This window comes from Chlorocebus sabaeus, chromosome 14, assembly GCF_047675955.1.
Source record: "Chlorocebus sabaeus isolate Y175 chromosome 14, mChlSab1.0.hap1, whole genome shotgun sequence".
Taxonomy (NCBI): domain Eukaryota; kingdom Metazoa; phylum Chordata; class Mammalia; order Primates; family Cercopithecidae; genus Chlorocebus; species Chlorocebus sabaeus.
In genome coordinates this window covers 16,415,961-16,440,774 of record NC_132917.1, presented here as the reverse complement: position 1 = coordinate 16,440,774, position 24,814 = coordinate 16,415,961, and the positions used below count along the sequence as shown (strand labels likewise).

At 44.6% G+C, this 24,814-nt stretch overlaps 1 protein-coding gene across 2 annotated transcripts in view; it reads left to right on the top strand.

The window, feature by feature from the left end:
• Window positions 1-10,006: 10,006 nt before the first annotated feature.
• CYRIA (CYFIP related Rac1 interactor A) overlaps window positions 10,007-24,814 on the top strand; it is a 108,980-nt gene continuing 94,172 nt past the window's right edge. The window contains exon 1 of one of the 2 annotated variants that reach the window (XM_038006590.2): window positions 10,007-10,107. The gene's annotated coding sequence lies outside the window, so the exon portion shown is untranslated. The remainder of the gene's footprint in view (window positions 10,108-24,814) is intronic. The other variant, XM_038006591.2, reaches the window with a different exon arrangement.

The following is a 24,814-nucleotide window of genomic DNA, read 5'->3' as shown; positions in this document are numbered from 1 at the left end:
ATCTGGGTACATTTGTTGTTATTTCTAACTTTCTCCCCTTTTCCCTCTGGGTCAATTCTACCCAGCCTAAATATGTAAAAATATAAAATGTATTCCAAACATCAGTGACATTTGGTAGGAAAAAAAACAAAAACCCTTGACCACCTGCAGGAAATGAGCATCAAATTAGTATGCATGCCACTTTGGCAATAAACAAAACCAACATATTCTGCTGTGCTTCTTCTACTATGTGAAATAATGATTTTTTGTTTTGCTTTTCGCAGTCCTTTCACTTCTGTCACTTTATATGATTCTTTCAACATTCTTATGAGGTTGGCAGGGCAGGCATTTATTATACAGAGTGAACAAATAAAGATATCAAGACAAGAGAAGTTTGCTGACCCACCTAAAATCATACACGGAATTCAAAGCAGAGCTGTCCCCACCACCCGGGGCTGAAGACTGCAAGCTCTTCCCACTAGATCACTCTGCCTGTTTAGAAGGGCAGTTGCTGATTCTTGTCCATGTATTAGGCCAGGGCCTTCCACTATATACACTCATCCTTCTTGGAGACAAGACTTAATGGAAGCCAATGGAATCCATGAGAAATCATGGAGGAACTCAATAATTTACAAACAGAAGAAGAACATCCTAGATATGCAACATTCTGCAAACTTTAGTGCTCATATCAGAAGGCGGGGTGAATGTTCAGTATCAGGGACACCCAAAAACACCAGTCTGGAAGCAGCACATGATTGCTGTGGTTTTGAATCCCACCTCTGCCACTTACTTGCCTTATGACTTTGGGAAATCATCTTCCCTCTCTGGGCCTCAGTTTCTCTGTCTGTCAAATGAATAAATAGGTTTAGATTGTGTCTAAAGCTCCTTCTCCTCTGAGATTCTAAGAGCCGGAAATGATTAACTATGTATACTAAAAGGTAATATTCCTTTTTTCTTTCTAGCAAAAAAACCCACATTAAGTGGATTCACTGGAATCTAGGTATAGATGAAACATAGAAATCAGAAAATTAACAGCATTTATATATATAAACATAAAAGACAGCAGATTTTCTAAAATTTTCCATTTTCTCTCCCACTAACAGATGGGAAGCAGTTTGATGGAGTTTATCAGAGGAAGCAGCTGCCATCCTACATGAGTGACACTAATGAGACAGGTGAAATATTCAAGAGTCCAAGACTGTCTTCAAGAAACTACTGCAGCTCTGCCAGGGTCATATTGGGCATGCCTGGAGGTTTGTCTTCTGCTCTAAAAATAGACTGTGTGAATACTATTTTTTATAACGATGATGACTATTATTTAGAGCTTGCCCCAGCCTCCAGGCAAATGTCCCAAGAAGAACAAAAGGACGCTTAGTATAATTAAAACAAAGAAAATGTAGAGGTGTTGGCATGTGAGAAAAGGAAGTGTTTCGACATCAGAAACCAAGAACTATTTGTTAGATTTGATTAATAATCACTAATGTGGATTTTATTTTAAGATCATACAACAGTGTGGAGTTTTACTTTATTTATATGCACACAAAAGCAGTCAAACAGCTCTCTTTATGAAAAAGTTATTACATTGCCCTTCCAGGCTTGATTGTACTTTTCCAGAAGTAATTTGAAAGGGCAACTTTTCTAATCTCTGGATCCTGAGGATTCAGTGTAATTCAGATCAATTCAGTGGATATGAAATAAGTTTATGGTAGATGTCAATATTAAGTTTAAGTTATGTTAAGTTTATATTAGATATTTAGATGTCAAACATTGAGAACACGAACATCGTGTGTTTCTGTGTGTATGTATAATTTCCAATTTTCAGGAGCCCAGGCAGCAATGGGCAGAATTAAAACACTGTGAAATACATTCTAGGAAGAGGAAATAATAGGAATAAAAACAGATAGAAGTGATATAATATTTCGAGTTAAAGAGTGGAGAGAAATGCAGTAAGAGAGAAAGAACAAGTAAAAGCAGATTATAATTTGGCCATATGAGTTCTGCAGAGAATGTAAGACTCTGGTCTACTGTAATGGGGAGCCACTGAAGAGTTTCAATAAAGGGATTCCATGATCATAGTTGTCTTTTAGAAAGGTCACTTGGGCTGCAGGGTGGACAGTGAATTAGATAGGCTAAATATGAAGCAGGGGAGACCAAGCAGAAACCTGTTGAAATAACTGTGGTGAAAATTGATAAGGGGTTGATCTCGCCAGTGACTAAAGGGGGGATAATAAAGAAGATATAATAAATATGACTTCGAAAGATAGCAAGTTTTCTCCAAGTATCACTATTCTAAGATATTTCTCAAGTAGTTACAGGGTTAAAAGGCAAACACAATAGGCTGAAAACCATGAATATAGCCATTTATGTAGCTGTTGCATGTAGTAATGAGCATTTAAACATAAAATATTAATAAAATGTTAGCATAGCTTACGAAGAAGCTCTACAGAGTCAACCATTCTGTTTGATGATAATTTTAACACTGTGTTAGTACTGAAATTGCATTTTTCAGCTGCCAAAGATTAGGATCAACTGACCTTTGAAAAAGTATCACTGGATCTGGACTTGAAACAGAAGTCATTTGTTGAAACTTTTCAAATAAGACAGAAAGAGAAATAGAGACACAGTGGATAGTAAGAGAGAATCCTGGCCTATGACTGAATCAAACCTGCCCACTTGCTCACTAATGTATTTTCTGAAAAGCAAAGAAAGTATTTGCAAAGAAAAAGAAGAAGATTTGGTTGTCCAAATAATTCAAGAGTTGGCCCTAAACTATGAGTCATGACACTCGTGTTTTAATTTCTTGGCTGTGGCTGTAACTCAGTTGATGACTTGAACAAGTTACATCAAGCCTTAATTTCCAGGCTATAAATAGGTATAGTCATAAGTGACCCCTACTTACCTGTTTGTGTAGCTGAATGGATGACTAGGATATGCTTGTTAAATGCTCTAAGCCTCTGCTCAAAGGCTACCATATAGGTGTCATTACTTCGTTGGTAGTGATTTTGGAGACTATGAGCTTTGAAGGTGGTGAGTTTGAGTCCCCTAAAGGGGCAGACTCATTTTGTCAAAGGTGCCAACAATAGATGCAATCAGCAATTTCTGGGTTTACCTGGCCAGCCAAAGAATGAGGTCAACTGACCTATAAAAAAGTATCAGAAGATTTGGACTTGGAAGAAACATGTTGAGAGTTTGCAAATCAGAGAGATAGAAAAAAGAGACAGAAATAAATTTTTTTAAAAAAAGTTTGTGGGTGAAAATAACTATAATCACTTTTTAAACTTGGTAGCTGGGTGATGTGGTTTGAATCTGTGTCTCCACCAAATCTCATGTCGAATTGTAATCTCCAGTGTTGGAGGTGAGGCCTGGTGAGAGGTGATTAGTTCATGGGGGGTGGGCTCTATGAATGGTTTAGCACCACTCCTTCTGTGCTGTTCCCATGATAGGGAGTGCATAACTTCTCAGGAGATCTGGATGTTTTAAAAGCGGGTAATACCTCCTTCACTTTCTCTCTTACTTTTTCTCTGGCCATGTAAGACATGACTGCCTCCCCTTCACCTTCAGCCATGGTTGTAAGTTTGCTGAGGCCTCCGCAGAAGCTGGGCGGATGGCCAACATCATGCTTCCTGTACAGCCTGCAGAACTGTGAGCCAGTTAAATCTCTTTTCTTTATAAATTACCCAGTCTCAGGTATTTGTTTGTAGCAATGTGAAAACAAACTAATACACTGGGTTACATCAGGCACTGGGCTAGCTACTCATTAATTGTCTGCACATTCATGATCTTATTAACATTTCTGTCTAGCACACAGTAGGCCCTCAATAAACATTAGCTGCATAAACAACTCCTTGTGGCAAGTCCTGTTACAACATTTTATTTATGAAAATGAGAAACAAGACTGAGGGCAATTAAATAACCTGCTCAAAGTCATACTGCTGTTAGGTGTGAGGAGGGGTCCAGAGTTACATCTGGACCACAGTGCAAAGTTCCTACATGGTTCTTCTAACTTCCCTGCCTCCACTTTCCTTCCCTATTATCACTGTGTCACCAGTGACCCTTGCAGTTCCTGGGCTATGTAATTTTTCTTCATTGTTGGCTATCATTTGACTCTATTTTTCCAGATCCTGAGAGTTCATCCCCCACTTCTCTTTTTGGGGGAGAAAGGTGGATGGTGCTGTTTATACTCTTCCTCACCTTGGAAGTCAACATACGTATTATCCAGATTTGTTACATATGAGAAATCTACTCTAAATAGAATGCTCTTTACATCCAGAATTGTGGGCTCTTGTCAAACAACTGGCAGGAACGAAGTCAGGTCTTTGATATTCATATGGGAAAAGAACCCACAACATTTTTTCTGCTTTATTAATGTAAGTTTATAAATTATTGGTAAAAACCTAAAGAAATGCAAGGCCAGATGAAATGATTCACTCAGTCAATTGCATTTGTTAAATATTAATTTTTTTTAACGTATCAGGTGCTCTTCCAGGTGTTGAGGAGATACAAAGACCAATAATAAAGCATAAATTCTGGCCTCAAAGAGCTCATAGTCTATTTGGGAGGCACATAGAGTTGCTGTTCACTCAGGAGATTCTATATTTGTGATATTGCCTACTTGTGAAAATGTATTCGTAACCACAAATCAATACTGTCATTGCTTTTGTGATCTATATATAGACATGCACCAAGCAAGAAACACTTGAGGCACCCAGACATGCATGTTCTGAGCTGAGGTCCAACAAGACCGTATTCTACCTTCTTGTTTCAGCTTTCATACAGTGTGCTTTTTGTGATCTATTTGGGGCTACACTTCTTTCACGTTTTTGTACTTGTTGACAGTGATTTCACTGTTTAAAATGACCTCTGGGGGCCCCGCGTGGTGGCGCACACCTGTAATTCCAGAACTTTGGGAGGCCGAGGCAGGCAGATTACAAGGTCAAGAGATCGAGACCATCCTGGCCAACATGGTGAAACCCCATCTCTACCAAAAATAGAAAAAAGTCAGCTGGGCGTGGTGGTACACGCCTGTAGTCCCAGCTACTCGGGAGACTGAGGCAGTAGAATCGCTTGAACCTGAGAGGCAGAGGTTGCAGTGAGTCGAGATTACACCACTGCACTCCATCCTGGCAACAGAGTGAGACTCCATCTCAAAGAAAAGACCTCTGAGCACAGTGCTGAAGTGTCATCTAGTGTTTCTAAGCACAAGAAGACTGTGAGGTTCCTTGCAGAGAAAATACATGTGTTAAATAAACTTCGTTCAGGCATGAGTTATAGTGCTGTTGACCATGAGTTCAATATTAATGAATCAATATTGTATATTAAATAAAGTATTTTTATTTTTGTTTTGTTTTGTTTTTTTGAGACGGAGTCTAGCTCTGTCGCCCAGGCTGGAGTGCAGTGGTGCGATCTCGGCTCACTGCCAGCTCCGCCTCCCAAGTTCACGTCATTCTCCTGCCTCAGCCTCCTGAGTAGCTGGGACTACAGGTGCCTGCCATCACACCCAGCTAATTTTTTATATTTTTAGTAGAGACGGGGTTTTACCATGTTAGCCAGGATGGTCTCGATCTCCTGACCTCGTGATCCGCCCACCTCAACCTCCCAAAGTGCTGGGATTACAGATGTAAGCCACCACCCCCAGCCTAAATAAAGTGTGTTTAAACGTAAACACACATAAAGCAAGGTTATGTGTTGATTAGTTGACAATTATGTGACCAAAGGCTTGCAGGAACTTAACCCTACATTTCCCCTGGAAGCTATCACTCAGCATTTTTTCAGTGTTTAAGATGATTTTATAGAATATAGCTACTGCACATTAAATGAATCGACTGTTTAGAAATTTATCCAATCATCATAGCTTGGTGAGTGCTCCTGTAGAGGTGTGAGTGCTATTCTATGGAAGCACATAAGAAAGAACAGTTGACTTGGTCTTGGAGAGTTGAAGGAGTCATTACAGAGGGGTTGCTTTTGAATCGGGTTTCAAAATAATGAGTAGAAACTCAAAGAATGGACCAGGTTGAAAGGTCATTCAAGACAGTGGCGAATTATGTGCGAAGGAAGGAAGGTCTGAAAGAGCTTGACACGTTCAGTGACTAAAAAGCAAGTAAAGTCAGAGCTCTTAAGTCGTGTGCTCCAACTCAGCCACAGGCAAGGATTTCCAGCCATTACAAAGTTTCTCTACACAGTTTGAGCTGTGATTTTTGCAGTAAGGAAGTGTGCAGCATGTCAGCTGTGAAAATTGGCTCAATGTTCATAATCAAGTCTATTATGCTCCCTCTGAAGCCTAGTCCATGTTTCCGTAGAAACCCCTAGTTACATAAAGGGACCCCGGCCAGCAATTGGCAAGAAAACCCACCACCTTTGTAAGCCATTATAGTAATGCCAGGGGGAAAACATTATATAATTTCTGCTGGAGGTTAGTGGGCTTAGAGGGCAAAAATAAAGATTCATTCCTCGCAGAGTAGTAAGCAGAGAGTGCTACAGGGCCTCACGACACAGGATCCCTCCGTCTCCCTGCCACGTCCTTATCTATGAATTAACCCACTAGCCAGTGGGTTCTTTCCTGTGCTTATTAACGCACTGGCTAGTGGGTTAATAAGCACTTTCACAGTTTGTAATGAGCACTTCCTACATGCTCAGTCCAATTCAAGGCACCACAAGGCTACACACACACACACACACACACACACACACACACACCGCTTCACGTATTTTTTCTTTCACAGCTACAAAGTGGTTTATAACAGCCTTCACATCAACCTTCACAGGTAGATTTTATTACTCCAATTTTATGGAAGAGGAAACAAAAGCACCAAATGATGAAGTATCCAGTGAATGGCAGAATTAGGATTTACGTACAGCTTTGACTTCAAATCTACGATTTCATCTGTGTCTCAGAAAAAAAAAAAAAAAAAAATCCCTGTCCTTGAGAAAGTTGTGTATGTGAAAAGCCCTGCGTGCCACTCCTGAGAAAGAGCTGTCACACATGATGTGTCAGAGGAGTAAGTGGCTCAGACTGTCAGTTTTATAGAAATATTCAGAGGACAGAAGTTTTTGCCCAAAGTATCACACTGTCCCCAAGGTGCATCACTAGCACACTAGCATTGGAAGAAACAATTTTTCGCAGCTGAGATGGCAGAGGTAGGTATGTCAGCAAAAGTCCAGAAGCAGAAAGGATCCTTTCAAGAGACAAGGGAGTCAGGTGGTAAAGGGAAATCTAAGTTGTTGAGGGATTTAGAGGGAATGTTTCATATCCCCTTAGATAGGTCTCAGTGGGTGGAGAGGCGCCCTGGATAGAATCAGCTGTGCGGGGTTTACCATTTTCATGGCTGCCTCGTCTTCCTTCTTCATTCGTTGTTGCTAAGGACCTTAACCTATCATCAGTCTCCTTATTTGGGGCTCTGGTTAAGGCCACTCAGTCCCCAGGTGCTCCCAGGATCAGGTGCAGATTCTCAGGCTGATGTTCTAGCTCTCCACTCTCTGTCCCATGTTGCGGGATCTGCCTGGTACGTTGGCCACCCCAGACCACTTTTCACACAGGCCTCCACTTTGTCTCTCTACTTGAGAGTCTTTGTCCCCATTTCCTGCCTATTGAAGTCTAACCTCCCACCTCAAATTTTAGCTTAAAACTGCCCTTTTCAAGAATCTGCTCTCAGTTTCCTCCAATCACAAAGAATCCTTTCTTTTCCTGGGTCCGCACAGCAAATATCTCTATGTTAGCCTTTTTCCACAGGCAACCTGCCTGTGTCCTCAAGACCAGGGAACTCTGTCCTTATTTCATAACTTAGCACAGTGCCTGGCACTTTGTCCATGCTTCATCACTCTCTTTTTAAAAATAAATACATGAAAAACATGTCCTTGAAACTAGAACAGCTCAGTTTACATTTAATTTAATTAATATATTAAGGTTCGTTTTAGCAAACATATTGTGAGTGACAACCATCTAAAATTCAATCTCAACTTACCTGCTTCCTAAATGGCAGTTTAATTTCACTATAATCTTTATTATAATAACCTTTAAACTTGTTATTAGTATTACTGATAAAGTTAAAAGACTTTCATCTGGTAATTGTGTCTTAGGAAACATTCAATTATTAAATTCCACACTGATCATTAGAAAACCCTATTATTTCATAATAGGCTGGGCAATACCATGAAGGTATCCCTCAATTATTGAAACAGAAGCCATCTCTAAGTGTGTGGAAGTGAAATCTCACACATCAAATCGTCTACTCACAAACTTAGGCTGTATTATTACAGACAGACGGGTGTAAAGTGAAAAGTCCTCTCATGGTCTGAAATGATAGTGTTTTATGGGGATGAATGGTGTTTGTGGCTGATTAGTCCTCACTCTTCTCAAAACCTGGCCAAGCTCAAGGTGGACAGATTAAGCCAGAAAATATTAGGGGTGTGTGTGTGTGTAGTAGTAGTAGTAGTAGTAGTAGTAGTAGTAGTAGTAGTAGCAGCAGCAGCAGATATGGTTTACCTCATGGCAAGAAGGCTTTTCTCATAGAGCTACTCACAGATAAAATGCCTTTGCCAGCCAGACACAGTGGCTCACGCCTGTAATCCCAGGACTTTGGGAGGCCAAGGCAGGTGGATCACGAGGTCGAGTTCAAGACCAGCCTGACCAAGATGGTGAAACCCCATCTCTACTAAAAATACAAAATACAAAAATTAGGCAGGTGCAGTGGCAAGTGCCTGTAATCCCAGCTACTTAGGAGGCTGAGGCAGGAGAATTGCTTGAACCCTGGGGGATGGAGGTTGCAGTAAGCCGAGATCACGTCACTGCACTCCAGCCTGGGCGACAGAGTGAGACTTCTCAAATAACAAAAACAAAAAAACACCTTTGCAGGAATTGACAACAGAGGCTGGTCTAGGGCATGGGGAAAAGTCAAAAAGATAACGGGAAAGTGTTTCTTCTGGTCCTAAGGATCCCTTCCAAGTGAGAAATTATTTCACTCTCACTAGACAGTGCCTTCCTGCCCTCTGAATTTTTGCCAAAAAACAGACCAAGAGCCTCTGTGGGCAGTTCAGGAGAGCCTTTCAGAGCGCAAAGGAAGCTTGGGCAGCAAGTCCTCCCAGGGGAAACACCCTGGATCTCAGAAAGGAGAGGGGCCTGACCAGGTTCTCCTGATGCTTCCCACCTCCTGTGATCCCAACCCACACAGGGCCCCAACCCATGCAGCTTCGGGCACATACTTTGGCACACTATGGGGATTTAACATGTGTTTCATGATGTTCTGGCTGATGGACTGGGAAAGGAAGCAGCCGAAGCCGGGGTCCCCAGGAGCTCTCCCTCCCCTCAACAGGAGCTCTGACTCACAACCTGTTTGGCACTGCTGAGTCCTCTCTGGTTTCCTGAATCTCCCTCTCTCTAATGCAAAAAGCCTCCACGGCAGATGTTTTAGAACAATGATCACGTCAATGATGCTGTAACCCACTACTTTCTTTTTGCATCATAGAATTTTGTAAGTGTTTTTGCAGACTTACTCTTTAAGGTTAATTACATTTTTTTTTTTGATTGAGCCTTTGGGAAGACTTTACGGTGGTCCCATCAGATAACTGCTGGCCCCAAGGCTGGATATCTGTTAATAGGATGGGCAGAAAGCGACTGGGAGCGAGGCTGGGTTCAGAATCTCAAGTAATTTGGGAGTGTGCCTAGGGACTGGGACGATTTGGCTGGGCATTAATTTGAAGGTGAATATGCGTCTAGAGATTGCGGGGATTTCTCCTTTTTCTTGGAGGGCAACCCTGGGTGTGGAGGAATTCGGTGTGCAGAAACAGAAAGGTCTGGTTCAGGCTTCCTCTGGGAAGGCAAGGCCAAGAGGCCAAGGCTGAGAAGGGGCAGGAGCGACCCTGCTGGGGCGGGTCCGCACCAGCTCCTAGGAGCAGAGGGCAGAGCCAGGCAAGGAGATGGGGTTGTCCAGGCGAGGGTGAGGACGCGGTCGGTGACAGCGCGGGTGGGGATCCCCCGGGGCCGGGGCGGGGCGGCTGCCGCGAGCCGGACTGGGGGCGGGGCGGGGCGGGGCGGGGCGGGGCTCCGGGGCCGTCTCGCAGGCTGCGGCGGCCGCGGGAGAGGCGTCCACGGCGGCGGCGGCGGAGCGGGCGGCCGAGCAGGGCGGCGGCGACTCGGTGAGCGCGGCGCGGCTGGGGGCGCGGCAGGGGCGCGAGCGGGGGTCTGCGGGCGCGGGGCTCAGCCTGCGCAGGGCACTGCGGGGCACCGCGGGGCGGGGCGGGCGCCTCCTGGCTATCCTCCTCCTCCCGGACGCCCCTGCAGCCTTCGGGAGGGAGGGAGAGCAGAGGATACCGTCCAGGAGCCCTTCTCCAGCGGTCGCCGGCCAGAGGTCCGGCTTTGTGCCCCGTTGCCCTCTTTCTGCGTGTTCCTGATTGTGTTCCTTTCCCAGACCACCCTCCCTCGTCCCTCACTCACTTACTCCCCACCCCAGGTGGAGAGTAAGCTCCATTCTTGCAGGGGACCCCTAAGCCTCCCCTTCCCACCAGCTGAGGCCCCGGGCCGCTGTGTACTCTACAGCCCCAAAGGGAGGATGACCCCCTCCCCAGCCCCTGCACACCTGGATCCTTCTGCTGCCACCTGCCACAGACGTTCTTAGCCAGCCAGAATGCTGCTGTGCCTAGGACCCAGCACTCCTTGCCGTCACCCTTTCTCCTCCCCCAGAACCCAGAACCCCAGTTTGGCAAAAGGCGCTTTTCCAATACTGAGCTTTGGGAACAATTTGACCCACTTCCCAAAATGCTGGTCCCAGGCCAGCCATGCTTTTTGGTGGAGACACCTGTCTTGTCTGCCAGGAGACATTCTCTGTCAAAATGTACCAGCCCGTCCGTGGGTCCTCCTCCAAGCTGCTCCTACTCTCTAGCCAATGTCCTCAGAGACCAGGGCCAAGATCTTTGTCATTTAAGGCCTCCAAAGCTATTTCCCCACCCATCCCCAGAATTCCCCCAGCCACTGTTTTGGGGGTGCCAGGTCCAGAACTGATGGAGCAGTCTTTCTAGGTACAGGGCCTGAGATCCTCTCCCACACCCTTGTTTACCAGCCTGCTCCCCAGGGAACCCAAGACAGGGTCATGGGGCTGGAGGTTAGGGCCCTGATCTCCCCTGAAGCTCTGTGACCCTCCTTTTCTCCCTGTTAGAAACTTTCCTCTCTGTCACCAGTCACTATCTCCTCTGGATGGGACCTTGGCCATCTGCACAGTGTCGAGTCCCCAGGGCACAGAATGCTGATCTGGGACCCTGGAAGGCTGGGACTTGTCCTGGGGCAGTAGGGTTAGAGTGGCTGCTAGCCAGGTCTGGTCTTGGGTACCAGGGTTCTTTGGGTGGATCCTTGTCAGCTTTCACTGATCTCCGGTTGGGGTTCGAGGGCTTGCTTTGCAGTGGAGACAGGAGGCAGAGCAGGGGCTGTTTTCCCTGCATGCTTCTGACTGTCTTGTGTTGCTATGGTGACAATTTTGCCTGTCTTCCTCCTTCTGACTCTTCTGGGAGCTGGTTTTTATTGGTCCGTTGTCCTGTCTTTCATGGCTCTAATTTCTCTTTTCTACTTGCTCTGAAATAAACAGTCATAAACATGGGCGCTGGGCCCAGGCTGGGGGCTGGCAGAACTTCACCTCCTGCTGGCCCTGGGTTCCTGTGAGGGGAGAGTGGGAAAGCGAGGTGGAAACAGACCTGCCCACATTCCCTCCTGCCTCTGGGCTCTGACTCTGGGAAGAAGGCAGCAGCAGCATCACGGGTTTGGGCACATAGTGGGCGCATACTGCCTTGGTGCTAAAAATAGATACCAAATGTGGCGAAGGACCTCACTGGTGTTATTTCCTTTCACCTTCACAATAGCCCCGTGGGGCAGGGGCTCTTTCTACTTTGCAGATGAGGAAACTAAGCTCAGAGCAAGTGAGTTATTTCCCTAAGGTGACACTGATTTGAGCACACAGTCAGCCCTCAGTTTTGGCTGAATGAATGGAAAAGTGATGAAGCTGACATACACGCATCTCTGTTGGACTCCCTGGTCCTGTCCCAGTGGGATCACAGGGACTTCGTTAGTTCAGCTGCCTAAACCCACACTACAGGAGGCTCTTTGGAAGGTGTCTCCACTTTTCCTGTCCCTGCTGGACTACTGTGGAGGGAGCTGCCAGGAAGCTGTCTGGAGTGTCCCAAGTGTACCCTTGACCTGAACTGTTGAGGACCCCAGCTGAGAGCAGAGCAAAGCCACTTGTGACTTCCTGTTTTTACTCAGCACCAAGAAGAATTCAGTTTGCGTTTACTCCCAGGCCTAGATGCAACTGGATAAGTCAGGGATCCAGAGTCAAGTAGACCCTTCCAAGCCAGCCCTGGGCAAGGAGTTCATAGCTCCCCAGGGCCGTAAGGGCACCCACCGTCAGCTGTCAGTGACACTCTCCAGTGAGGCTGTTCCTTCCCTTCCCTGGTGTTTTTCTCTTCAGTACACTCTCTTCTTTCCCATTCCCTGCCACTCCCTTCACATTGCCATGCTTTAGGTTTGTTAAAAATAAGCTGAGCATGTATTATGGTAGCACGAAAAAACCAGAGAATCAGCAGCTTCAGTGTCAAATGTTGGCCCGAGAAAGTCAGTTCTCTCATATAGCCTCAGTTTCTCTGTCTTTAAAATGGGGTTGACAGTATCTATCCTATTGGCCACATTTTCTTGTTCTTTTAGGATGGCATAGAATAGCCTACAGGGAGTGCTTTGAACACTTTGAAAGGCTTAAGGACCCATAATGTCCTAGTTCTATTGGGAGATCTCAATCTTAAAGAGAGCCCTGGACCACTGTCCAGAGATTGAAAACCAATTTAGGAATAATTAAGCTGTAAAATCTCAGGGTTAGAGGCATCCTCTAGAGGCATTTTGCCCAGCCTTGATGTTGAATCCTTTCATTTATTTATGTACCTTACATTTATTGAGTATCTGCTGTGTACCAAATATGGTTTTGGGAACTAGGGATTCGAAAAATGAACAGTATTTCTGTTTTCAAAAAACAATTTAGTCATGGAAAAAGATCCTTGTAATACAGTTAGAGAGGTGGTATGATAAAAGGAAAGTCAGGCTGATGTAGGGCCCAGATATGGCCACTTGACTAGGTCACCCATGAGGGTTAAATCAGGTGATTTGTGCTTTGGGGCTGAAATACATTTGTCCTTCCACTGCTCACTTGAGGAGCAATGTGATGGTTGGAGAGCCACACATCAGCCCATGTGAGCAGGGTAGGGGATTGAAGCATGGCAGGGAGCCAGGGCTGCCTTTCTCACTGAGTTTTGACTCATCCTGTCATATAGAAGCCTCCGGTTCCCACTTCATCATGGTTCAGATCTTGTCTCAGGAGCTGCATGAATTACCTGACAAGGCATCATGGTGATTGGAAAGAAAGTGGTCTTAAGAGTCAGGCATGAGTTCAAACCCCACTACTGCTTTGTCTTAACTGTGGTTGAAGGTACATCTAACCTCTCTGGATCTCAATTCTTACATCTGAGAAATTGCAATAATTATACTTGCCTTTTAAGATTTAAATGATCTTACATATTTAAAGGGTCTGGCATGGTGCCAGCCTCACAGTAGACTTGCTGTTATTTAGTTATATTGATTAGAAAAGCGTTCTCAGTTACTGGACCTCTGGGTCCCCTTAAAACCATGGTACAAAGCTCTTTGGATGAATTCTAGCCTTTGGAGATCCATTCATTATCTGAGAAGGTTGAAAATTGCCCATTCTCAGGCTCCTAGCATTGCTGGTTAATTTTCAAGTTATCTCTCACTAGATAAGCTGTGTTCTGTAATACCACAACAATGCACGAATCACCAACCCTTTTTTTTCAAAGGAGAACAAATTTGAAGTGGCAACAAACACCCTGAGTTTTAGAAACACATTCTGTGAGAATACTTTAAAATGAATGCCTCATAGTTTTTACTGTGAGCACTTTGAACTTCTTTTTTTTAAGTTACTGTAAACGTTAATATACACTTTTCTCAATTATCACTACAATTCTGTGACATTAGTATTATTGTCCCCATTTTACAGTTAAGAAAATGGGGAAAGGTAAAGTCCCTTGCCTCATGTCTAGAAGCTAGGAAGTGGCAGGACCAGAATTTAAAGCTAGGTTCTACTTGCTCTTTGTGCTGTAGTACACAGCCTTGTCGTTTCCTTGGCTGGCGTGTCAGTGACCTAAAATAATTGTGTTTGGAGAATGCAGGCAGATTTTAACAGGGGTGGAACTGGTCAGTGTTGTAACTCAGTCTCTTAGTAAATATTTAGAGTTTATTTGCTCTCACCACAGCCTTAAGAATTGCTTCTGCAGTTGGCTGAGATTTTATTTCTATAAGTGATGAATAGAAGAGGAGTTTGACACATCTGAGTTAAGGGAAAATGTTTGATGATGCTAGAAGTAGCTTCCGTTGCACGAGAATGGATTGCTGATTTGTCACTGAAATAAACTGAACCTTTAAGCAGGCCAAGATTTTATGATTGAACTTATGAAGGGAAAGTATAACAGTTGCTTTCCAGGGATACAGAGACAGGAGAAACAAGGTCAGAACATATGGGTGGATGGCTCTTCAAATACAAAGGTGATTTGGATTCAGTTTATTTCTTTTTTCTTTTTTTGAGACAGGGTCTCGCTCTGTCACTCAGGCTAGAGTGCAGGGGTGCCATCGTGGCTTACTGCAGCCTCGACCTCCTCAGCTCAAGTGATTCTCCCACCCCAGCCTCCTGAGTGGCTGGAACCACAGGTGTGCACCACCAAGATCTTTTCATTTATTATAGAGGTGGGGTTTTGCCATGTTGCCCAGGCTGGTCTTGAACTCCTGGGCTCAAGTAGTCCTTCCACTTTGGCCTCCCAGATTGCTGGGATTCAGTCTGTCAGTACAGCTATCACCTAGGAAGTTGGAGGGATTGAAAAGCAGTTACAGAATTGCTCATTAGCCTTTCTTGGGTAATTTAGAAGCCTAATTTCCCTGGCTTAAGAACCCCATTTCCCCCATGAATCCAAGTGCTGAAAATGGGTGCCATGTTTCCCAGCAGTGTGTTTACCAGGTCCAGCTGAGCACTGCAGACAGATGCGTTTCTATTTGCAATTATCTCAGGGCCTGAGTCTGGTGTCTGCTTATTTAATGACTTCACTTTCTAATAAAAATTCTGTATGGCATAGATAATTAGATTTTTTAAATGAAACTGGGGAAATGGAGTGCCCCAAAGAGTTTAATTGCAGTTTTATGATGGATCAAGCGTAAATGAGATTATTCATTTGACAAATATGTACAGGGTGGATTCCTGCCCTGTGCTGTGCTAGGATGCAGTGATCAACATGACATTACCCCTGCCCTCAGGTAGCTCTCCCTCCACGGGAGAATCAGGGGAGGAAACACATGGCCAAGTGGAGCGTGGTCAGTGTTATACAGAGTGTAGTGTGCTGGGGGAAGAGGGAAGCATTGTTTTGACTCTTACTGTAATAGAGTCCATTTCCCTCCACATAGGCGCTCTCCGTGGAGCACCTGAATTACACCTGATGTTGCACGGAGAGGGAGTACGAAACAGAAACACGCGTGTCCTAGAAGGCTGCCCACCTAAGCTCAGCTGTCAGCTGCAGTCCTGACTTCCTCGTAAGGGAGGAGCAGGTCTCTGTGCTTCAGTTTCACTGCTGGTGAAATCGGAAGGCTGGATTTGATGACTTGAAAGTGTCTTTCCACATCTAGCCTGATGATTCTAATAAGCTCATGGGCTCATTTCCTCTACCGACAGGTGAAGAGGCAAAATCTAGCTGTTTTAGTTAGCAGGGTTGCCAAGAGAGAGCTGGGATACAGAGAACCAAGTGTGTTTTCAAGGAATCCTCTTAAGGAGGTGAGAAGCCCTGTTTTCCTTCCCAGAAAGGAAACCACTTTCTGGCTGAGCATCCCGGTAAAAGGCTGATGACAGTGGGAAGAGACAAGCAGAGACACAGGAGTGGCACAGAGGCACCAGCTTACTCCCGTATTCCAGAGCCTTCACCACAGTGAATGCAGAAGAAGGTTGACCTCACAGATGCCTTGGTTACTGCAATGTGCTCTTCTGTTTTAAGTTAATGTTGTTTTTTTAAAATCATTATTTAAGTTTGATGATTCCTGAGTTTCAAAATTAAATGCACAATTATTTTTTGATCATGAGGAACAATGAGTGACACACATTTATCCCAACACTTTTCAAGTTCTCTCCTTCGCATTGGCAACCAGATGCAGGCCTTTCCAGCCACAGTGATGAGGCTGGCTCCCAGTCACCTCATGTGAGAAGCTTCGTGCTGTGGTCGGGGCAAGAGCAAGTGGAGAGTCCAGGGAGACCCGGGGTCTTGTAGTCATGCTGCCAGCTCACAAGCAGCCTGGGCTTTGACAAGCTGTCTGATCTCCTGAGTCTTGTGTTCCTACTGAGCCATGTAGGGTATTGTCAGCAGGACAACGATAAACATTTTGTACCCACTTTTAGCAATCTTCTGAAGAACTTTTGAAACAGATATTATCCCCATTCTATGGATGGGGAAATGGAAGTCCAGAGGTGTTAAGGAATTTGCAGAATGTCACCTCATTAGAAAGGTGGCATAGCTGGTATCTGAAACCACATCTGTGTGCCTTCAAAGCCTGATCTCTCTGTACCGCCCACACTATAAATAAGAGCTATCCATATGTGAGGAGCGTGGAGTTAATTAGCGTGTGCCTTGGGTAGAACACTCATCTCAAAGAGGTGGTAAGTTTCTGCTAGGTAGAGGAGCCTCCATGCCTTAAAACTGAATGAAATATAGCTTGCGTTTCAAGTGCTTCCCTGTGACTGGTGTGTCTGTGTTTGGCTGACGTCCTTCAGGGTGTCCTTTGCTCAGCCCACCTCCACGGAGGATGCCACCCAGAAGTAATGAGCTGAGCCTACAGTGAGTGTAGCTTATGGCCTTGCTGAGCTGTGGATGGCTCCCAGTCGAGGCAGGTGGTATCCAACTTACTTCTTAGGCCCTTCCTTGGGACAGCTTGCAGTCCTGAGAAGGAACACAAGATAACTATGTTCTCAGCTTACAGAGTGACAGGCATGCACGCTGATGAATACCCCTGCTCTTTCTCCTCTATTCCACAGAAACTGAGGGATTAGATAGGTAGGTAGATGGGTGGAATGAAGAGAAAAGGAAGGGAGGAAGGAAAAGAAAAAAAGGAAAGGAAAGAAAGGGAAAGACAGGAAAAGAGGAAGAAAGAGAAACTGAGACCAGTGACTTTTCCAAGGCTGAGACAAGAACTCAGCTACCACAACTCTTTGAAATCCAGACAAGTGACATCTGCTCCTTGAAGTTCTGGAGCGAGTGTTTGGAAGCAAACAGACCTGGGTTGGATGGAATCTTGGCCCTTTCCTTGGACAAATTCCTTGAGCTTGCTAAGTTTTCCAGTTTGTGAACTCAAGTTAATAATGTTTGTGTCTCAGGAATATTATGAGGAATATGTGAATTAAATATACATCCATCTTCCTTTTTGCCTGACCTTTGAATAAAATTTGTCTGTAAAGTTTTTGCTATGTCCTCTAGGTTCCTCTTTATTTGTTTTTCTGGGTGGGAAATGACATGAAACTTCTCCTTTCTCTGACAACACATTCCTGAATTGTCCCTGAAAAAGCCCCACTTAGTCAACCCATCTAGACTTCTGTTTCTAGCTTTTGAGCTTTCAATTTATGCCTGAAGTGAAGCTAGCCACATTATTTCCTAGATTGTAACAAGGGTAATGATTCTCATCAGTACCAAGCACTGTACGTGAACTATATGATCAATCTCCTTATCCTGAGTCTTTTTCTTATTTTTTAAAAGTGTATTTTTTTCTGTAATCTTGCAGTTTTAAATCCAGGTCCTTGTATACCTTCAGAAGTGATAAATGGGGTCATAAGCTATTTTTTTGACACATACACATTCGCTTATTTTTAAATCCAAAATCCAAAAAGCTCTGAAAATGGGAAGTTTATTTCATCATGCATTTGAAAGCAAAAGCTGGCCCAGAGACTCTATAACTTTTATGTATTACACTCAAGATGAATGAGGCTTTCAGCACAAAGATAAGTGTCCCAGACCCTGCTGGGCACGTACGTAATATATGGCTTATGCACTCTTCACCTTTCTAAAAGACGTTTCTGAATTTGGAAGCACATCTGAGTAAAGAGTCTCAAAGAAGGGTTTGTGGATCTTGCAAAAGGCCTAAAAGAACTGACTGTGTCGGCAAAATCCAGATGACACAAGTGAATATCCTACCTTTGGATATCAGAGGGTATGGTGACATGGCCCATCTCATGCTTATCAAAAGCATTAGTGGCCATTTTTATATTTTGTCAATTAACTGAATTAAATGACCGTGCTTGGCACAAAAACAAAACAATAGCCCCAAAAAAAAAAAAAAAGCATTAAAAAACATGGGCTTTCAAATTTCACTGGAACAAAGTCATTTAAAAAAAGAAAATTTCCTGAGAAGTAAAAATAAGCTGGGAATTTTTTATTGAGTGTGGCTTATAATTAAGTTTCGGTTTTGGCCTTGTGGGGGCATGGTAGAGGGAATTTTTAAATCTTACTCATCATTTTACCCATGTGAGGAAGAGCCAGGGCTAGAAGAGTGAACATGGGGAAGTGAAAAGCCTCAGCTGAGCGTGAGAACGTATTGGTTCTTGTTTTGGGTCTGCTTTTGGGTTGTTAAGTGAGCCTGAGCTTGTCACTTCCCTTCCTTGGCCCCTAGGAACTGAGTGTCTAAGTAAATTACTTCTTCCTTTGTCTCTCTGAGAATTAAGACATGGAGGCTAGGACATCAAAAGAGGAGGAGAGTGGGAAGCACTGAGCTCTCTGGCTGGCTGTACTGGTAACTTCTGCCAGCCCCAGGCTGACCTCTGGAGGGATGTAGAAAGTTGCCCTGTGCTCTACTGGGTTCCCTCCTGGGTCTTCCTTTACTTCTTCCACAGCTCTAGTGTTTCTGCCCTTTGGCTGGTTTGCATCAGATGTATTTTGGCCCTGGTGCCTCTACTGCCATTCACACCACTGATGCTCATGAGGTCTTGTTGGCTGCTTGACCAAGCAAGGCTGTTGGCCGTGGCCTTCATGGCAATGGCCATTCCAGTGATTACTCTGCATTTCTCTCCTGTTTTCTCTTTCTTTATATCTTTGTCTTTTGAGTTTATTATTAATGTATCATAATTCTGACATTTCCTAGATCAAAAGCTTAACATTTCTTTCAGAATCTGATGATGCTTAAAAATCAGCAGCTCCTCCTCTCTGAGGACCCACTCTGCCCTTCTGGAGGAGGGTCTCACCCACTCATAACCAGTGATAGCCATGTGGCTTCCACCGTGGAGGAGTGACTTTAACAGGCAGGATCCTGAAGGCCTTTGGTTTGCATAGACTATTGGAACCACTAGGGAGCTGTAAATATGGTTCACATCAGGGCACATGGAGAAGAGGGTGCCTCTGGGGATGGCTGGCCCTTAGAAACTAGAGAGGCCTGGACTTGTGAATGTGTAAGTATGATGTGTGTGGTTTGAATGTATGTGTGTTTATGTGTGGCTTGTGAGTGGGTGGGTGGGTGTGGATATGTGGATGTTTATAGCTGTGTGTATATAGGTATGTGTGAGTGTGGGTGGTGTGACTATGGGTGTGTGTGTGTGGTTTGTGAGTGGGTGTGTGGGGGTGAATATGTGGATGTGTACAGGTGTATGTGTAAGTGCGTACATGTGCATTGGGGGAATCCTTTTAGTTCCATGGAAGTGATGCAGAGGGCAGGAATCTACCAGGCGCTCTCTGGACAAGGCTTTGCCCTGGCCTTTGTGTAGCTCACAGGTGGAACTGACTACTCAGATGCCCCTGCAAGCCAAGGGACCTTTTGTCTTTCAAGGACCAGTGACCAACAAGAAAGGCAATTCTGACATTAACTGGCAGAAAGCAACTGAATTACATTTCTTAGGGAGAAATATCCAATTCTACTGCTTCAGAAACATAGAACCCTGTAAATCCTATGCTACACATTTTAAAAACACCCAAATCATTTGCACATGTGACTTTAGAAATAAAAATAAGTGAAAGAAAAACCCAATACAGGTTTAAAAAAAAAAGGACCAAGAACGCATTCAATTTTATGTAATAGTCAGTTGGAGAAAGTAGGAAAAAGATTATGAAAGAGAAAAGAAAGGGAGGGGGCAGGAGAAGCACTGAGGGAGAAGCTGTGCTGCAGCTGTCTGAGCCCCTGTGTGACCAGGCCGTGCTCCAGCTGCCGCACATTTACAACTTCTTCATTTACAACTCCTTCAGGTTCAAGTTCTTCAGGGTTAAACCCAAGCAGGGCTTAGCAGAGTTGAGACACTGGATGTGAGGGAGAAGGAACAGAAGAGGATGTGAAAGACTGTTGCAGTTTTGCTTACCAAACTGTGGAGGATCCAGAAGACCATGTGGGCAGTGGAGCGAGCACTGTCCAAGGACTCCCCTGGGTATAAGCCTAGCTCTGCCACTGACCCTCTGCCTAACTTGTTGTAAGCCTCCTCCCCTCCCTGAGCCTCAGTTCCTCCATTTTTAACAAGTGTGTTTGACTAGATGAAGTTTAAAGCCATTCCTGGGTTGGTGAGGCAAGCCCACACACTAGGCCCCACACTCCAGGCCCAGAGGCATTCTTGAGATGGACAGGAGATTGTTCAGCTCTGGCTTGCAATTACTGAAACCAAGAGCCCTCTTCCCCATGGGTCTGAATTGGGGTTTCCTCTTTTCATCACTCGGGGCGAGTGAGTGAGCTTGTGCGGGTGTGGATGAAATGCTAAGTGCATATCTCCTATTTTTTCTCCCTTTAAAACATCTGTGTGTCAAGGCCTCGTCCCTCTTTCTCGCTTTCACACTGTGTGTCCAGTAACCTGCTAGTAAGGTCCTGGTTGTGTAAATTTATCTGTGAAACCTCAGATTCAGGAAATAGATCGAGTAGCTCATAGAAACTAAAATAGCTACAGTGTGATCGTTATTTGTGGTATATGAATGTGAGTTTTTTTTTCTAACCAGTTACTTATAGGTTGCCCAGTCCAGACATGACCCTTAATTTTTCATAGTAGTCCCAAATTTTTAATTATGTTAACAACAGTGAATTATGCTATTCAGGATACATTTAGCACCTATTCATTCTAACTATTTGGATAGTATTTTTGTATACATTTTTTCGTCCCACAGGCACCTTCTAAGGTGATATTTTCATTTCTCTTTTAAAGATAAAGACAATGAAGCTAAGAAGGTTTTTTAAAATTTGCTTTAAGACATAGGACTGAAAAGGGCTGAAAATGGGGCACCAGGATTTGGTTGAAGTCTGCCTGGCTCTAAAACTTCTACATGTTTCCATACCACACAGCTCACACTGCTTCCAGGCCACAATTTTATTTTATTTTTTAAGAAAATAAAATTCTTTTTCCTGCCATGACTGGAGTCTCTTAAGCCTCAGAAAATATGATCGTAGCTTGATTTCTTATCCTTTTTCCAGAAGGAATACCATGGCACTCCCTACCTTAATGTAAATTTCATGCAAATAGTATATGGTGTTTCTGCTTAACAAACTTTGACCATGTGTTCCCAAAGTGCCAGACAGTTTTCTGGATACTTCCAGATGTGTCATTCAATGGAAGAAGAAGTTGTGCTCTTTATTATATAGAGAGCAAAACCAAGGCTCGGAGAGATGCAAACATTGTGGCTTTGCTTGGTGAATCAATGATTCACAGGCTGCAGCTTTATAGAGTGCTTCGGGCTTTGCCTTGCCCTGGAACAGAAACACTCCTTGTTGAACCAGGAGATCAAGCTGACCCACCAGCTCCCACCTCACAGGGCCAAGCTTCCCCAGTATCTGTCCGCTGGTCATAACTCAATCTGCTGGCTGTGGAGAAAGGCAACTTCCTTTTGTCTCTTCCCATGTTGTTTCAGCCTGCCCCACTATTGGCTCAGTTTAGCTCACCCAAAGTCCTTTTTCAGTTTCATGGCTCATCACAGACTTGCAAATACTATGCGTTAGCTTCATATTACAGAAGAGAAAATGGTAATGTGATTTACCCAGAATCACACATGAGCTACATCCTGTTTTCAAAATGCCCTTTCTTTGCTTGGACAGACCCTTTGAGATTCGCTTCTGGTATAACATTCGCCGAAACCTTCCCCTGGTCCCCATCAAATTCATCCATCCATTCATCCATCCACTTATTCAACAGATATTTATTGAGCACCTACAATGTGTTGCACACTTCTCTGGGTCTGTTTCTTTCTGGGGATTTAGCAGTAAACCAAACACACAAAACTCCCTAACCCATGGAGCTTATATTTTGTTGGGGAAAGATGGACCATAAACACATAAACGAGTAAAATGTATATCATGTGAGATGGTGATAAGTTCCATGAAGAAAAACGAAGCAGGGATGGGTATACAGAAGGATGGGTGGTGGATGCGAAGTTTGGGGAAAGACTTGCCATTTTAAATAGGGTTGTCAGAGAAGGTGAGGATTGAGTGAAGGCCTGAAGGATGTAAGAGAATAATCCATGTGGCTAATCGGGGGAAACTGTTCCAGTCTGAGCCTCAGCGAGGGCCAAACCAGAGTAGAGTGTGCCTAGCCTGGTGAAGAAACTGCAGGGAGGCCAGGGCCGGAGCTGAGTAGACAAGTGACCGGTGGCAGGCCATGGGGTCATGGAGACATCACAGGCCAGCCTGTGATTTCAAGGCCCTCCTGGCGCTCCCTCTGACCCAGAACGTTTTTGCTGTCTCCAGTTCATTGGCCTGTTCTCACGCTGGCCTGTGCACCATGCAGGGCAGGCCTAGGCTTGTCTTCAATCTTCACATCCCCAGCACATAGCACAGGATCTGGGATAGAAAGAGAGCCCAGCTTTTATGAAGACCTCTGCTCCTGTTTATTTTTTTTAAGTCCAAGAGTCCTAGTTAAATATTATTTGTGATTTTTTTTTAAATAAACATTGGAACTTTGAAGAAACACTGGCTCTAAATCCCCATTAATCAGCTGGACCACCATCAGATGGGCAGGATTGCTAAGGAAAGGAGAAGGTGCCAGGAGAAAGCTGGAAGTGAAAGCTGTGGAGAGGAGAGCGTTAATTGGAGTCCAGAGGAAGAGGGCTTCTCTTCAGAATCCCCGGGGATTAACTGCTCGTCCAGTCTCTGCTGGGGACTGGTGTTTATAAAAACTGACCAAAGACTGGAACAGGGAGGCTCTCGAGAAACCCTCAAAGTGTGTCAGGATTTCAGCCAAGACTTTCCACTCCCCACTTTGCTGGCGCAGGGGGTAGCAGGGGGAGCCTGTGGGACCTGGAAGACTTTGTCGCTGGAGACCTTTCCAGAAGGAAAAGCACCTCCCTTGGCAGGGCCTTTCCCTTCACAGAGCAAAATGCCAGTCTCTGAGAAGTTTGAGTTTCTTCAAATGCAGGGAAAAATCCTAGCAAATGTAATGGGGCTAAAGCAAGGGGAGAGAGGAGGGCTAAGGAAAGCATTTGGCCCCAGTGAGGCTTGGGGACCTCTGGAGGCTGCCACCTCCCACCTCATATCCTCTCCCCATCTGAATCCTGCTCCTCAGGACAAAAAGTGGCTTACAACAACTTGTACCAACTTAGAGCAGGTGGAACATGTAGCTCAATAGGGTTAGAGTGTGAGGGGGGTGGGTAGAGCTCACTGAAAACTGAAGCTAGAGGACATCCTGAAGATGTGGGAAGCTGTTAGGGAATTTTCACAAAGGAGCGATGGAGATGGATTTCCAACCAGAGGTATCTGTGGGTGTCAAATGATGGACCCCATAGTTACAAAGTTGTGGAGTGTCCATTAACGAGAGCTGGGGAGGGAAGATTGCTTTCAGCTGCTGGATCAGGTAGTAGGTTTGCTTAAAAATATTAAAAAGGGAAAAAGCAAAGACTTGCATTTTCCTTATTCCACAGCTGTTTTTTGAGAACTGAGCGTGCTTAGGTGCTGGGGTTGTTCCAACAGATAAACCCTGCCCTCATGGAACCCATTCCAAGCGGCCTCCTTGAAGAACCTTACTGGAAGGTACTTGAGATAAGATGACGGGAATTTGCTGCATTCAACCGCATATTACAAGTTTTTTAAATGGGGAAATTAAAAAAACATCATGGCACCTAATATTAAAATAATAAAACGTTAATTCTTGGTCTGCCAATGACCTGCTCAAAGTGGGTGGACAGCCTCCCTGGGTCTTCATCTCCTCATCCTCCAGTGGAGCTAATCTTCCTTCCTGTTTCCCTCTCAGGAATATTTGAAGATAACAAGCTTTGAAAACAAATCGAAAGCTCTGTACAAATTGCAGGGTGTGACTCACATCCTTGTGAGAGACCCATGTTCACAAGGTGCTACCTGGTGAGAGGTTTTGGATGAAGGATAGAGTCTGTTCACAGATCAATTTTTATCAGCTTTACTTCTCCAGGTTTGTCTGCAACTGTTTGGGGATGTTTTGCAGCTGTCAGAAATACTTTTCCTGATTTTATACTAATATTTGACTTCTGCACTGCAATGCAGTGCTTTACAAACATGCACACGTATATGTTTACCTAATTGCTCTAGGATGATAATTTAATGTAGTTGATATGACAGTATAAGAAGGCAAAGGCCAGGATTGTTGCTCCAGGTCTGAGGAGGCTTGAAAACAGCATCTGTGGGTATACAGGAGTGGGAGGTGCCAGAAGTCAGCCTAGCTTGGGTCAGGGTAGGAAACCAAGGGTGTGAATTGTCATGAAAAGCCACATGAAAGGTGCCAACCCTCCCGGACCCCCCAGAAATAGCTGTTGAAAATTGGGCTTTCTGGTGAAAAGATCAGCTGCTGCAGAACGCCTTCCGTATATGTCA